The 15,502-nt window shown below is 36.4% G+C and overlaps 1 long non-coding RNA gene across 1 annotated transcript; it reads left to right on the top strand.

Moving 5' to 3' along the window:
• The first annotated feature begins 3,742 nt into the window (after positions 1–3,742).
• On the top strand, positions 3,743–7,684 carry LOC127813649 (uncharacterized). The gene is made up of 3 exons (XR_008026165.1): positions 3,743–7,076; positions 7,161–7,265; positions 7,356–7,684. It is a non-coding gene; the product is annotated as an uncharacterized LOC127813649 (long non-coding RNA).
• Positions 7,685–15,502: the final 7,818 nt, after the last annotated feature.

Genomic DNA, 15,502 nt, shown 5'->3' on the forward strand with positions numbered 1-15,502 from the left:
TTCCTGGATCCACGAAGATCCACCGAAGCTCCCACTTTTCGAGCTCAGCTGTTATTACCAGCGGGTCATTTCGATTCAGGTACCCTGGGAGGTTGCTATCTGAAAAAGAGATTGACTCGACACACCTCGACCTTTTTAGCCCACCGGCCCGACTGCTATCACCTTCTTCACCCTTCGCTACTGGGACTTCCCCTGTGGCAAGCATATGGAATACTAGAGGCTGGGGATGATCGCCTTCCACCCGCTGCGATCTCTCCCTTCGAGGCGAATGTCGAGTTTGATCCCTGTCATCCACCCGGTCCCTCCTAGAGGGGCTCCATGACTAGACCATCAGTCTTTCCTTCTTCGAGAATCAACTTCCTTGGCTACATAATTCCTCAAGAAACCTCGGTTGATTAGCTCTTGGATCTCCTCTTTTAATTAGTGACATTCCTCCGTATCATGGCCATGATCTCGATGGAAACAACAGTATTTATTCCGGTTCCTTTTATTAGACGGTGCTTTCATCGGCCGAGACTTCTTCAGATAGTCCTTACCTTCAATGGTGGCGAGGATCTCCGCTCTTGGGGCATTCAGAGGGGTAAAACCACTCGAGTCCCATTGAGGACGATGCTTTTCCTTCCGGTCCTCATTCTTCCTCTCTTCGGGGTGTTTCTTTTTTTCCTTTTTCTTTGCGTGCTCCGCCCTCTTAGCTTGCATAACTTCTTTGACATTTATGTACTTCGTAGCACGACCCAAGATGTCCATGAATGTGATCGGGGGTGTTTTGGCTAGCGACTGTACAAAAGAACCGGGCCTTAGGGCATTATGGAACGCCACCATAGCTACACTGTGATCGAAGTTCTCAATGCTCAAGGCTTCCATATTGAAGCGTGAAATAAAGTCTTTCAAAGGCTCTCCTTGGTCCTGCTTCAGATTAACAAGAGCCATAGTGGACCTTCGATGCCTCTGAAGAGGTGTGAAATGTACCAAAAAACTACCCTGAAGCTACACAAAACTTGCTATGGAGTGGTGGGCCAGGTTTGAATACCAGGCCCGCATGTGCCCTTCCAAGGTTGCTAAGAAGACTCTACACCACATTGCATCAGCACTACAAGAAAACAGTAAATTAGAGACGGATTTTGAGACGGATTTTGAGACAGAAAATTTTTGAGACGGATTTAGAGACGGAAAAAATCCGTCTCTAATTTGAGACGGATTTAGAGACGGAAAAAATTCTATCTCTATTTTGAGACGGATTTAGAGACAAAAATAAATCAGTCTCAAATTAAAGACGGATTTAGAGACGGAAAAAATCCGTCTCTGAAATGTGAGACAGATTTTGAGACGGATTTTTTTCCGTCTCTAATTAGAGATGAATTTTTTTGCATCTCTAAATCCGTCTGTAATTTGAGACGGAAAAAAATCCATCTCAAACTTCAGAAACAAATATTTTTCTCTAAATCAGTCTCTAATTAGCAATTAAATATAATTATTTAATTTAAAATCTATTGAAAATTTATTTAAATATATAAATAATAAAAAAATATATTAAAAAATGTAAACTAAATATAAAATTTTATAAAACACACACTCCATTTTAATTAGTAATTAATATTAATAATATATACATTACATTTTAATTAGTAATACACTACATTTTAATATTATAAAACTCTATAAATAAAATATATACTAAACATACATTACATTTTAAATTTTGAGGAAGTAAAATGGGAGAATCAAATATTAAAAAATAATTAAATTAAAATTTAATTAATCTAAAATTTAAGATGATTAATTAATTAAAAACACCTTTAAATCAATTAAAAAATGTTAAATAAAAAAAATTATAGACATTCAATAATAAATATATAAATAATTTTCTAATATGAATCAACAAAAAAAATGGTACTACCTATGTGACTCGTGTCACATTCAGTAGATGTTCAACTAACATTTATCCATATATCTATTATATTCATCTCATGAATATTGACATGTGACTTATTATTCTTTAATATAAATATTTCATACTAATTAAAAGTAGTAGTCCATGTGTCAGTTTATAATTAATTTATAATATTTTTCTTTTGAGAAATCTAAGAACTGTTTATTTATTTAAGGATGATAGGTTAAAGACATGTTCAATTGGACCCTATAGATTTCAACAATGCCAGTCACATTAAGATAGTGAATACATTTACTACAAGAATTTAGACTTGTTCTGACAAACTAATTTGTCACAATAGGTATGAAAATTCTGACAACATACTTATTGTAACGAAATGACATTATAATAAAGCAACAGTTTAGAGACGGAAGATATGGGAGAAAATCGATCTCTAAATAATAATAATAATAATAATAATAATAATAATAATAATAATAATATCTATATTAAAAAAATAGATATATATACACATATATCTATATTAAAAAAAAAAGAGAAGTCAAGCGGACCGGGTCAGATCCGCCTACTAAAAGGGAAGGTCTCTTGCCGATCAGCCCAAAGATAAATAGGATGGGGTCGATAGTGGGAGACGAAAGTTTCCCCACCAATTTTGCTCTATTTTTTCTCTCAATTTTATCTCAATAACACTTTTCTAAATCATCGCTTTATGTCATGTATCTAGCCGTTCGATCGTCGATCCGACACGTTTTAATTATGAAAGTGAACTTGATGTACAAGTAGGTAAGTCTTTTAGTTTCATCAATACAATTTTTTCAGTATATATCCATTATATATATACTTATATGTGGAAATTGAGTATTTGGCCAAGTAGGTAAGTCTATAGAGATCCAACCGTTGGATTTTGTTGATTTTTGGGTATGTTGGTCAATATGGGTAAGGGTGTTGGGTGCTTGTCTCTGATCGTCGAAAATAGCCGGCGACAATTGACAGTGTTTCACTTTGTTTTATGAATCTTCATTAATCGTGCAACCCTTTCTTTAGAAGTTTGAGGGCTTATGTATGATTTATTTATTTATTTTTTTGATTAATTGAGTATGTTGGTAGGAGAATGAATGGTATTGAAACTCAAAAACACGAGCGTTTCATAAAAATAATGGCACTTGCAACACATTATCAAATTTAAGTCGTAATTTAGATACTAACTCAAAATTAGATTCTTAATTCTAAAAGTAATATAATTTATTATTTTACTATTATAAAGTTTATTGACTAATCTGATTCAAAATTAAATATTTATTTGATTACTTTTCAAGTATTATGACACTCCCAAACTTAAAATATAATAAAATATTTGATAGTTTATTTTTTATTTATTTACATAATAATTTTGTTGACATTTTATTTTTTATTTTTTTATTAACTCGACAATCAATTTGGACAACTAATTTTGATGTTATCATTATCCTTTATATTTAGATCATTGAGATTTTTTCAGCTAAAAAATATAAATGGTAAATATATACATAAATGTGAAAATATTAAAGTAATATTTGATATTCAAGAAAGGATAATAAAGATTATCATTGAAAAAATATATCTAATAATAGAAAAGTACATATACAAATGAGAAAGTAAAAAATCACTTTTGTATCATTTATTATTAAAAAGTATATCTAATAATAAATTTTGTTGTTTTTTATAAAAATTATAATTTTTTAATATTTTATAAACCAAGTTGTGTGACACAGTACTTAAAAAAATTATTAAGATTTAATTAATAATTAATTATTTTTTTTAAAAAATTCAAATCCCCAAATCCTTCTTTCCTCCACTCATTCCCTCTTTCCCTCAAATCCCTAACTCACGATCCCCAAATTCCTAAATCCTTCTTTCCCTCTCTCATTCCCTCTTTCCCTCAAATCCCTAGCTCCCCCCTCTCTCTCTTTGAACTCACGCCCGACGTCTCCGCCTCCGCCTCTGCCTTCGTCTCCCGCCTCCGGTCGTCGCCGCCGCCTTCGTCTCCCGCCTCGGGTCGTCGCTGCCGCTTCGTCTCCCGCCTTCGGTCACCGTCACCGCCTCTTGATCCGCCTCCAGTCATCATCGCAGCTGCCTCAAGGTCTGGTTCTTCCACCGCCCATTTCGATTTCCCTCTTTGCGAAAAGAAACCGTAAGGCTAAACTCCCCCCTTTCTCTCTCACTCTTCAACCAGCTCTTCTCCAAGTCCTCCTCGACTAGGTTGGTTAAGAGTTTGATGATTCCATTTGTTCTAGTCAGTTTGGTAGTTAATTATATGCTGTTTGATTTTAATCGTTTCATACAGAGCTCAGCTCTAGGATAAGAATTGTGTTTGTGTCAGTTCAATTAGAAATCTCAACCTTCTTGAGGATGGATCGGTGCATGCTTGGCTGTGCCATATAGGTGCTTGCAGGTTCTAAAGGAACAATCGAAAAGCAAAAATGATAATAACAAAATAGAATAAAATATAGAGAGCAAGAAAGGAAATAAGTCGTTGATGATAATTTAATATAAGATATTTTCTTGTTTGATTCAACTGAATAGCAAATAAGACTGTTCGTTAAGTGACTAAAAGGCAATGTTCATCAGACAGGTGAAATTGTTGCAGCCAGAGTGTTTTCGATGTCTAGTTTTAGACATTTACTTGAATGTGTTATACCTATGAGTATCCCATTGAATTATGAATTACTATGTCTAACTGTTAAAAGAAAATTACTGTACATGTATTTTTGATTCACACAACAAACTGTATACTCCTATTTTTCATAGATTATGTGGAAATTGGAATACCACATAATCTTTTAAAATGTATATAGATAGATATAGTTTTCAGAGAGACATGAACTTTTAAACTCTCAAATTCTGTTTTTATTTATTTTCTAAATATATATTATTTGAGGTGACTTTTTTTTTGTAACAAAACCATAGGTAACTTGAACACATATTAATCTCTATTATACTCGTGAAAATCATGTGATTTGGAAGATATGAAATGAATGAATAATTGAAGTGCCCATTTCCTCTACGTATGTATATTATATATATATATATGCATTGAAAATCCAGTAATTTGGGAGCACAGTGATGCCAGGGGATTACATGCTTGCAACTGAAGTGGGTGGGATCAATGATAACCTTCCCTTATTGTTATCATTATCACTAATTAAAATACACTCCCAAACTCTAATTTGATGTTCTGATAAAGTAGCATGATTTATGAGATAATGATCATATTACTTGCTTTACTAGCCTGCAGTTTTTTCAAGCAAAAAAATGTCTACCAATCTAAGCCAATTAACCAAACAACAAGATATATGAAGGTATTGTAGGCTAGAGGGGCAATATAAATAAAATATATATAAATATATGAAGTGAGTGGGGGTGGGGCAATACATAAATTTATTTTTCTCAAAAGTGGGCTATTTGGAAATTCAGATTCTATTATGAGAGGTATGACATGGAACTTAGGAAGTGTTGAACATGCTATGGTTCAAGTGTACCTTTGCTTCAAATGTTAGCTTTTAAGATGTTTGGACAATCTATACTTCCTCTTCTTGTTGTGAAAGAAATTGGAGTACTTATTCATTTGTTCATTCATTTAGAAAGAATAAATTAACTTCAAAATGTATATATAGAGACTTTGATCTTTGTAAATGTGAATAAATGCGCTTTATGTCCTTTTTCTTTTTCTCAAAGTGCTGAAAATTGCCATAGTTTTCATCCAACTCCTTAACAACACAAAAGAACAAGCAGTTTTGAAAGATAGGAAATAGATTCACTAGGATTTGTGGCCTTATCTATAATTCAATATCATTAAAGTTTGTACCAATTTGTTGTATTGCTTGACCTTTTTATTCTTTTTGTGAAAAATCAGTCATTATTCCTTTTGCTTTCCAGCACTTCCATGAAACTTTGATATGCTCGCTCTAGTCAATTGATTTTAACTTGTTGATTATGTCTTGATTCTTTAATTCATGATTACTTAAATGTTATTTTTACTTGTAGGTGTTTCAAGTATGAAGCTTTAGAAGTTATAGTGGTTTTCTTATTGCAATTATTTTGTATAGCTATGCTATGTTGTTGTATTGCTAGTTTGTTTGAGGATTAGAATAGTGTTTTCCTTGCTTAAGCTTTTGTGTACTACCTATCAATTATTGTTTAGTTTAATATTGTTATACCAAGCTGGCGCTTAATCGTTACCAACACTATTTTTATCAAAGCATGGAATGACTATTTAAAATCACTGCCTTCTCTAGCCCCAGATTTTCCTTGCCTCTTCCGCCATTAAATTGCTGATTTTTTGGTCTGATCACTAGCAAGCAGTTGCTCTGTATGATCTATATTGCACTCCTTTGAAGTTATGTTCATATACAAGTTAAGGTTGAATGTGGTATATATCTCGATACATTTGCCCAATGATGGAAATCTTTATTTATTTTGCGGTCTTATGGACAACACAACACTGCCAAGCCAAACGAGGCCTTAGTCGTGAACAGTTGCCTCTACTGCTATGGCTACCTTCTCTTTCTACTTTCTTTCTTTTAAACACACTCTCTCACACACACACTAATAGTTCCTTGGATGTGTTTATTGTAGTATACAAGCAAATAGCATTTTCATGCATATATTCCTTAGAGATGATTATTGGTAGAGGTATTTGATGACTTATGGAGATAAATCATTGATGAATTGATCAAAGATGTTTGGGATCTGAAGGAATCCGAATATGATTGATGTTCTTTGTGGTGTTACTATTTAGATTTGTTTTTTCTCACTTGAGATTCATTATTTTATCATTTATATTTTTGAGTGTCTTGTGAAAAACAATAGTTTTAAAAATAACATTGGATATTAGTGACTAAATATATATGCACTGGGCTTAGGGTAGTTTATATACCTATTTTGTCAATGTTGGCTTACTTAGAATGTGAGGGAGGAAAAGACAGCCTCTGATTGTTTGACTGACCTTTTGTTCCGTGTGAGGAGGGACTTGTCAAAAAAACCATCTTGGATGTGTGAAGTTGTATTTGAAGCACTCAAGGAGTATTGGAATACTCCAGAATTTAAAAACAAATCAGAAAAGGCCAAGAAAAATCGGTCTTCAGATGTCGGAGGTAGCAAGCATACTTGTGGTTCCATCTCTATATCAGAGCATAAGAAGAGACTGGTAATATTTGATATTTTTTGTTATTTTCATTATATTTAATTACTTAAGTATGGTTGCATGAACACTTTATTTTTTCCCTTGCAGTCTAAGCTACTTGGTCGCTCACCTACACAGGTTGAGTTATTTATTGCGACGCACCAAAAAAAAGATAAATCAGGATTCGTTGACAATAGGTCTGAGGAAACTTATGTAAGTATACAACAATACTTGTGTCTTATATTCTATTATGCTTAACTGACATTTTTGATAATACAACTTATTCCATGTATATACTTGCAGGCTGACTTCCAAATGTGCTAACATGATGCATCATCACAATCATCAGCAGTTGGCCCGATAGAAGATAGTGACGCTGCTGCACAGCCTTCACAACTAGCTTTTGATGAGACATCATTATGGTTGGAGGTTGCAGGCAAGAAAAAGAAGGGTCGTGTATATGGGATCGGATCATTAAGAGGATTCGTCATTGCCATGGATAGATATTACATTGTATTATTTTTATTATTCATGGACGATGTATTTTATTAATATTGTATGGATTTCTTGTATGAATTTAATATTATATGGATTTAATATTGTGTATATCAAGTTTATATATTTATACATTATTTATATTGTGCATAACAGGTTTATATATAAAATTTTGTAAGAAAATTATTTTTTAATTAAATTTAAAATAGAGACGGATTTAGAGACGGCAAAAATCCGTCTCTAAATCCGTCTCAAATTCTTTTCAAACTTCGTCTATAAATCCGTCTCAATTTGAGACGGAAAAATCCGTCTCTAAAATCCGTCTCTAAATCAGTCTCAAATAGAGACGGAAAAATCCGTCTCTAAATCCGTCTCAAATAGAGACAGAAAAAAATCGTCTCTAAATTCGTCTCAAACAGAGACGGAAAAATTTGTCTCTAAATCCGTCTCGAATAGCGATGAAAATAATCCGTCTCTAAATCCGTCTCAAACAGAGACGGAAATAATCCGTCTCTAAATCTGTCTCAAACAGAGACGAAAAAAAACCGTCTCTAAATCCGTCTCAAACAGAGACGGAAATAATCCGTCTCTAAATCCGTCTCTAATCGGTCTCAAAATCCGTCTCAAATTTACTGACGGAGATTTTAGCGATGGCCCAAAATCCGTCTCAAACGCAAAATCCGTCTCTAAATCCGTCTCAAATTGACTGTTTTCTTGTAGTGCAGAGGCATCCTGCACCATCATATGAGAGGTAAAAAGATCGAGGTGATCCAACAGGTCGGAAGTCCCCGCATATGGCTTAATGGTCTGAATGCGAAGACGCTTCGGCGGTATGGCGGCCATGATCTCCGGACTGAGGGGTTGATTCACCATTATCCCCTGAGTCTATTCTAACTTTAGCTTCAGGGCCGCAATCTCCTCTTCCAACTGTCGTAGTCTCTTCTCTTGCCGCTGTTGCGCATACGACATGTCAGAAGATTCGGCCGCCTCACCACGTCCATCATCTTGTCCAGGCCTCTGAGGATCCCCTTCCCACTGATAGGACTCCTCATCCCATGGGGGTTCTTGCCTTTCCTCCACCCTAGAATGCTGAGCTTGTTGGTGCTGGCGATCCAAGAAGCCAATGAGCAACTCCGTCAACCATTGAACCTGATTTTCCAAGAGCGCTATCCGATCAGGTGGGGGTGGAGGGCCCTCTGGACTTCAATCTCTCCCCGACGGACTCCTTGGAGGGTTTTGCAGGCTTGGCTCTAGGACGGGGTTACCCCTAGCAGCTCGAGATTGCTGCCTTCTCGTTGCCATCAAAACAAAGGAGATTGCTAAAAACGTAGTGACCAGTCGTGCTAGAGAGACAGAAAAGAAAATGCCTCAGCCCCACGGTGGACGCCAATTGATGATGCGGTGGCCGATTTCCCTCTTCTGCCTCTGCCTTAGCACCTGCGATGGAGACGGGGACTGACCCCCCGGTTTATCTCCGGCAATCAAGTCAGATCACCAGATCAATAATTAACGTAAGAACGGATATCACTTAATCCTTTACCTCTTTCTTGCCTCCTTCCTTTTTTCCTCTCGCTGAGATAAGGATTCTCTTGAAATCCCCAAGATCCCTATCCCATTCTTCTCGAAATCTGGTTGATAGGATTTCCATAATCGTAACTGCCCCCAAAGAATTTGGGATAGCTCCTGTCTCCGTGATCTTCGGTGGGACAGTCAATCTCGAGAGGCTTGGATTATCCTCGCTGAGCAACCGGCCAGGTAAGGCGGTGATGTGGGCTTGCCACGTGTCCCTTTCGAATTCAGGTAGGATGGCGCCAGTTTGTTGTTCCCTTTTGGGCGTGAGGCCCGAAACTAATGGTTTTATTAGGGTAATTATGGGCCCGAGGATATTCTCCTCATCAAAATCAAATAAATGCTGAAATAGTAACAACTACATTTAGAGCGGGTAATTCCAACAAAAGTTAATGGAGAATTTGGTCAACTCCCAAAGACGTTCTTTTTGGCTTTGGTTGTGAACTAGATAAATGATACAAGAAGTAATGTTCTAAAAAACCAGACAGGAGTTGTGATCCAATAAAGGAAAATGGTTAATTGTCAATAGTCGAAAAGGGTTTGAACTAGGGTTGAAAATAATTATATTAAGATAAACAAAAATAACTAAATTTAGAATAATACTATTTCCTAAAAATAATTAAAGTACAAACTTAATAACATACCTAATTCAATAGCCTCCACCCGTATATACAAGTCTAGACCCCCATAGGAGAACCTTCTTGTGTCTATCAAATCCGCATACCATGTCAAACATTCGCCCTTGTCTCCACTTGCGTAAGCCAAGCAAGAACAATTTCCCAAACACGCATGCTTACACTCTTCCACCTTCAAGTTCATTGCTAATTGTGCCTCCAAGGTATTGGGAACCTTTGCATTTGTAATTTTGACAAACCCTTCTCCATGACCACACATGTGATCTTCCGTGCGCTTCCTCCTGCATCCAGCAGAACCATCTCCTGCATACCGATCACGTGTAGATGTGGGTTCATATCCCGGGAGGCATGAGCACTCAAACGAAAACCCATTGTTTGGATCACAAATACTATATGCACCGCAGTGGCCATAATAGTCACACTGATCTTTAGGGGCTGACCAAAATAGGTTCCATTCATTGTTATGATACCATGTACTCCCTACAAAACCAGACTCATCCAGGTATGTTATATACACCACAGAGGCATTGAAATCATACATCACAGAGAGTCCATCACTATTGTCAATATAACTGGCACTGGATGCGGAGAGAACGCTAGGAGACACTGGTATACCATTAAAATTATTATTGATCCATGGCCCGGTTTGCCATCTAGGGGTCGAGCCCTTGAGCAAGACAAACCGGGGCAAGCCTTTTGGATCCATTCTATAAGAATATTCCCCAGTGCTTGGGTCATCAGGCGACTTCCAAGATGTCAAGAACCGGTCTAAACCAGTCTTACGGTCCAGCCCCAGTTTCATTTTTCGTAGAAAAACATGTGTGGGATAATCAAAGCTTTGCCACACAACAAGTCTACTTGCCTTATCACCTCGAAACAACACCAAATTTCCAGAATCAAGGAGTTGAGTTGAATAGCTTCTGCTTGCTGTTATTGCTTTGGAAATATTTGTCTGCCAAAATGGAACACTTTGGTTATAACTGTAGATGACGAGATCTCCATCTTTGTTGATGGACAGAACTCCAGTGGTACCCTTGATTGGATTGTTCCTATTTGCAACCCAAACTATGGTTTGTACTGAGATCTTCTTGTACCATATTCCTACATACCTGTTTCTGGAATTTCCAGGACTAAAAAACCCAAGTGCAAAGGTCTCACCCTTTGACACCAAAAGGTCACCATCCTTGATGGCTTGGCTTGAAGTTAAGGTATCAATGGAAGTGCAAAATCTGAAGAAAAGAAACAGCAATGAAATGAAGACCCATGTTTCAGGTTGCATCATTTTGGTGTAGAAGTTGAAGGACATGACTTGAGACCATAAGATGCTATTTCAATGTTCGAATATCAGTTATCCTATATGTGCTTCCCTTTTAAATTGTGAGCGGCTTCTTAAACTGGTGGTGTTATTACAAAGTGCAGTTATTTGAATCGGTAGAATATGACAAAAGCCTAAAGACCCAAAGACCGGGGTCAATAAAACAATTTCTGACTTTACCAATGCCATTGTTCACTAGTATGTGGAACCATGTATAGCAAGATTCCAGTCAAGTGATGAATAACATTTGTGTATCCCATATTTCATGATATATTTTTCTTGCTCTGCGTATTTGACTGACGTTTCTGACTGTAAATATAAACATACAGTCCTTTGAAGGATCGATCCTTGAACAGCACAAGAGTTTGTAGTATCTACTAACACAGATCCTCCTATTTTTCCCCAGCAATTGGACAACAGATGGATTGGCTAGCACTTAGTCAAGGGCATTGACTAGTCAAATGGTCACATACTCTCAATGTTGCGATTCCTGTAATGACACGGACTTGAAAGGAGACAGTGAACAAAAGTCTAAAGCAGTTCCAATCAATTTCTATCAAGTGGGTATACAAGGACATTAAAGTCTTCGTGCTTGCTGTAATTAGTCTTCTTTTGAATGCTTTTGAAGCTTGTTAAGTGATTCTTGTTGGAAGTTTTGTGCTGTTTTTTGTTGAAGAAGAAGGTGATAGAGAGATAAAGAGAAGGATGCAAAAATTCCGTTACTTCAAAAACTTATATATTTGATACAAAAGTATGGGTCAATACCAAGTCTCCATAATTTAAGGAGAGTTGGTACTTTGTCTAAAGCTGAAATTAAGCTCTACCACAATTCATTCAAATTTCAAGTACATTCATTAATTACATTACAAAAGATTCAAAAAGGCAACATGATTGGCGCATAGCTTTGTATCACACAGGAACCTTCATCACTCCTCCTTGATGCAAGAGCTATGCACAGCACCAAGCTTGTCTCTAAGTTCTTCGAATCTATTCTTCTACAGCCCTTTAGTAAAAATATCAGCAACTTGCTCTTCTGCTGAACAATGCAATAGCACAATTTCACCTTCCTTTTTTGCTTCTCTAATAGCATGATATTTGATTTTAATGTGTTTAGTTTTTCCATGAAAAACTGGATTTTTAACCATTGCAACAGCAGATTTGTTATCACACAAAATCTTTGTAGCAGCTTCTTGCTTAAACTTCAGATCACTAATAACTTTTCTCAGCCATAAGGCTTGATTAATAGCAGCAGATGCAGCCATATATTCTGCCTCTGTAGTTGATTGAGCAACAGAGCCTTGTTTTCTTGAACTCCAACATATAACACTTGATCCAAGAGTAAAGCAATAGCTTGAGGTGCTTTTTGAATCTTCAAGTGATCTAGCCCAATCACTATCAGTGAATCCTAGCAAGTTCAGAGCTGAACTCCTCCTAAACATCACACCATATGAAATTGTCCCCTGAATATACCTCAGGACCCTTTTGGCTGCTGTGAAATGATTTTCAATTGGCATGTGCATGTATCTTGATAGAATGTTGGTTGCATACATTATGTCTGGCCTTGTGATTGATAAATACAACAAAGAACCAACCAAACTCCTAAAGATTGAAGGATCAACAGAAGCTGACCCATCATCAGCTTGTGATTTCAATCCTTGAACTGCTGGAGTACTAACAGCTTTGCAACTAGTTAGAGAGAATTTCTTCAGTAAATCTATTGCATATTTCTTTTGAGAAATGAAAATGCCTGTTGAAACCTGAGACACTTCCATTCCCAAAAAATAACACATCTCCCCCAAATCATTCATCTCAAACATGCCCTCCATTTGTTTCCTAAATTCTTTCACAGAGTTTGAATTACTTTCGATAAAAAGAATATCATCAACATAGATTGAAACAATTAGAATTTCAGCAACCACTTGCTTCACATACAATGTTGCTTCATTGATGCTTCTTTCAAATCCCAAGTCAAGCAAATAACCATCAATTTTTGCATACCAGGCTCTAGGAGTCTGTTTTAAGCCATATAGTGCCTTTTTCAACAAATAAACTTTATCAGCAGCACTTTTAATAACAAAACCATCAGGCTGCTCAATATAAATTTTCTCCTCAAGAATACCATTGAGGAATGCAGATTTAACATCAAGTTGATAAACTTTCCAGCCTCTATGAGCAGCTATAGAAAGCAACAATCTAATTGTATCAAATCTAGCTACAGGAGCAAAGGTTTCAGTGAAGTCAATACCTTGCTGCTGAGTGTAGCCTTTCACTACCAATCTTGCCTTGTATTTTTTGATTGAGCCATCAGGATTCATCTTAACTCTGAATACCCACTTTGTACCAATTACTTGTTGATCTTCTGGTTTGTCAACAAGTAACCATGTGTCATTCTTGACTATCATATTAAATTCTTCCTCCATGGATACTTTCCATTTTGGACACTGCAAAGCTTGATCAACTGTGACAGGTTCCAATACAGCAACATTGCATCTATTGTAGATATCTTGTAGAGGTTTCATACCTCTCACAGCATAATTTTCATTATCAGAGTCCTCCTCAAAGGTTTCACCATGAGTCTCTGATGCATTTTCACCATTAGTGTTTTGGTTTGAAGACTCTCCAATCATTTTCTCCCAATTCCATGCATCTTTTTCATTAAACTTCACACTCCTGCTCACATAAACCTTCTCAGTTTTAGGATTTAAAATTCTGTATCCTTTTGAAGTAGTACTATAACCAACAAATATACCAGCATTAGCTCTTTGATCCAATTTGTCTCTTTTTGCCTCTGGTACATAGGTATAACAGATGATGCCAAAGATTTTTAGATGTCTCACTGATGGTTTAACACCTGTCCAGACTTCATAAGGTGTTTTACCATTAACAGCTTTAGTTGAAAGTCTATTCTGCAAATACACAACAGTATTAACTGCTTCAGCCCACAACTTCTTTGGCAATCCTTTTTCAAACAGCAAGCACCTTGCCATGTTCATGACTGATCTATATTCTGCCCCATTATCAGATCTTAAAGATTTGATCATTTGCCCACTTTGATTTTCTGCTGCAGCCTTGAACTTATGAAACATCGAAAATACTTCGGATTTGTGTTTGAGAAAATAGACCTAGCAATACCTTGAAAAATCATCAATAAACAAGAGAAAATATTTGCTGCCATTGTAAGAAGGTATACTCATAGGTCCACATATATCTGTATGAACTAGCTGGAGCTTCTCAATTGCTCTCTAAGCTTGGTTTAGAGGAAATGGAGTTTTACTCAACTTACCAAGTTGACAAGTACCACAAACATCAGAAATTACAGTCACAACAAGCAAATCATTCACCATTTTCTCTTTTTCAAGCAACTTCAAGGCATCATAATTTATGTGCCCCAGCCTCTTGTGCCACAGACAAGAGTCTGATTCAATACTAACTAAACCTTTAACTTCATCATTTTTCCAGTCAATATTAAAGCTCCTATTGTACATTCTGATTGTCAGAAGCTTTGTACCAGAAGGATCTATAATTTCACAGAACTTGTTCTTGAATTCAAGTGAATAATTCTTGTCTAACAGCTGACCAACACTTAGTAAGTTATGTTGAATTTCAGGCACAAACAACACATCAGAGATAAGCTTTGTACCTGATGAAGTTTGCACAGATACAACACCTTTGCCTTTGACATCCACTAGTCTCCCATCACCAAGCTTTACTTTGGAAGAATATGTTCTGTCCAAAGTTCTAAAATTTTCAAAGTTTGCTATCATATGATGAGTACAACCACTGTCAATCATCCAGGCATCAGTGTTTTGAGTTGCAGCTGAACATCTCTCAACTGTGGCAGCAACAAAAAGTTTATCCTCTTGAATTTCAGACCCTTCTATGACTTGAGCAGGTTGAGCTTGATTTTGTTGACTAGAATTTCCTGGACAAATCCTTTCAACATGTCCAAACTGCTTGCAGGATTTGCATTGGACCCCCGGTCTGTACTAGCAATAATTTTCAGTATGATTTGTCTTCTTACAATGAGGACAAGGTGGATACTTGCCTTTTCTATTTCTTCCTTTGTAGTTTTGATTAAACTTTTTATCTTTACCTCTCTTATGATAGCCTTTCTTTGCATCATCTGTTTGCACTTTTGCCTTTTGAGATGCAACAAGTGCACTTTCAGTTGAGCCTTCTTCTTCTCTAAATGCCTTTCTTTGTTCAACAGCTTGTAGAGCATTTACAAGCTCCGTGAGAGAAAGTTTAGATAAATCCCAGGCATCTTCAAGTGAAGAAATTTTTGCCTCAAATCTTTCGGGAAGAGTTACCATTACCTTCTCCACAACTCTTTTTTCTGGTAAATCCTCACCCAGCAGCCTTACTTGATTAACAACTTTAATAACTCTATCAATATACTCTTTCACATTCTCAGTTTCTTTCATCCTGAGAAGTTC

The sequence above is a fragment of the Diospyros lotus genome, chromosome 11, assembly GCF_014633365.1.
Source record: "Diospyros lotus cultivar Yz01 chromosome 11, ASM1463336v1, whole genome shotgun sequence".
In the NCBI taxonomy this organism is placed as follows: Eukaryota; Viridiplantae; Streptophyta; class Magnoliopsida; order Ericales; family Ebenaceae; genus Diospyros; species Diospyros lotus.